This window comes from Suricata suricatta, chromosome 3 (assembly GCF_006229205.1).
Source record: "Suricata suricatta isolate VVHF042 chromosome 3, meerkat_22Aug2017_6uvM2_HiC, whole genome shotgun sequence".
NCBI classification, from domain to species: Eukaryota; Metazoa; Chordata; class Mammalia; order Carnivora; family Herpestidae; genus Suricata; species Suricata suricatta.
In genome coordinates this window covers 75566528-75568185 of record NC_043702.1, presented here as the reverse complement: position 1 = coordinate 75568185, position 1658 = coordinate 75566528, and positions in this window count along the sequence as shown.

The window sequence follows — 1658 nt, the reverse complement described above, 5'->3', positions numbered from 1 at the left end:
TATTTCTATTTTTTGGAATAGTTTGAGAAGAATGGGTGTTAGCTCTGCTTTAAATGTCTGGTAGAATTCCCCTGGGAAGCCATCTGGCCCTGGGCTCTTATTCTTTGGGAGATTTTTGATAACAGATTTGATTTCTTCACTGGTTATGGGTCTATTCATGCTTTCTATCTCTTCCGGTTTGAATTTTGGCAGTGCATGTGCATTTAGGAATTTGTCCATTTCTTCTGTGTTGTCCAGTTTATTGGCATATAATTTTTCATAGTAATCTCTGATGATTGCTTGTATTTCTAAGGGATTGGTTGTGATAGATCCTTTTTCATTCATGATTTTGTCTATCTGGATGCTCTCTCTTTTCTTTCTGAGGAGCTTGGCTAGAGGTTTATAAATTTTGTTTATTTTTTCAAAGAACCAACTCTTGATTTCATTGATCTGCTTGGCTATTTTTTGGATTCTATATTGCTTATTTATGTCCTGATCTTTATTATTTTTTTCCTCTGCTGGGTTTGGGGTGCTCTTGCTGCTTCCCTTCTAGTTCCAGTAGGTGCTCTGTTAGATTTTGAATTTGTGCTTTTTCTAGTTTGTTGAAATTGTCCTGGACTGCAATATACCTTCCTCTTAGGACTGCCTTTGTTGCATCCCAGAGATTTGGGATTGTTGTATTTTCATTTGTTTCCATATATTTTTAAATTTCTTCTCTAATTGTCTGATAAGCCCAATCATTCTTTAGTAGGGTGGTTTTTAACCTCCACATTATTGGAGGTTTTCCAGACTTTTTCCTGTGGTTAATTTCTAGTTTCATAGCATTGTGATCTGAAAGTGTGCATGGTATGATCTCTATTCATTTATACTTATGGAGGGCTCCTTTATACCTCAGTATGTGATCTATTTTGGAGAATGTGCCATGCGTACTTGATACAAAGGTGAATTTCCTAGCAGAGTTCTAAATATATCTATCAATTCCATCTGTTCCAATGTGTTGTTCAGGTCCATTGCTTCTTTAGTGATTTTCTGTCTGGTTGATCTATCCATTGCTGTCAGTGGAGTATTAAAGTCCCCTGCAATTAGCACATTCTTATCAATAAGATTGTTTCTGTCTGTGATTAATCGTTTTATATATTTGGGCGCTCTCAAATTGGCGCATAGATATTTATAATTGTTAGCTCTTCCTGATGGAGAAATCCTGTAATTATTATATAATGTCCTTCTTCATCTCTTGTTACTGCCTTTACTTTAAAGGCTAGTTTGCCTGATATAAGTATGGCTACTCCACCTTTCTTTTGGCTTCCAGTCGCATGATAGACATTTCTCCATCCCTTTGCTTTCAACCTGAAGGTATCTTCAGGACGATAAGGAGTCTCTTGTAGACAGCAAATGGATGGATTTTGTTTTTTTATCCATTCTGCTACCCTGTGTCATTTGGTTGGCGCATTCAGTCCATTTACATTCAGTGTTATTATTGAAAACATTTGGGTTTAGAGTTATTGTGTTCTCCATAGAGTTCATGTTTATAGTGATGTCTCTGGCATCTTGTATTCTTTGCAACATTTCCCTCATAGAGTCCCTGTTAGGATTTCTTGTAGGGCTGGTTTGGTGGTCCTGGATTCTCTCAATTTTTGTTTATTTGGGAACACTTTTATCTCTTCTTCTATTGTGAATGA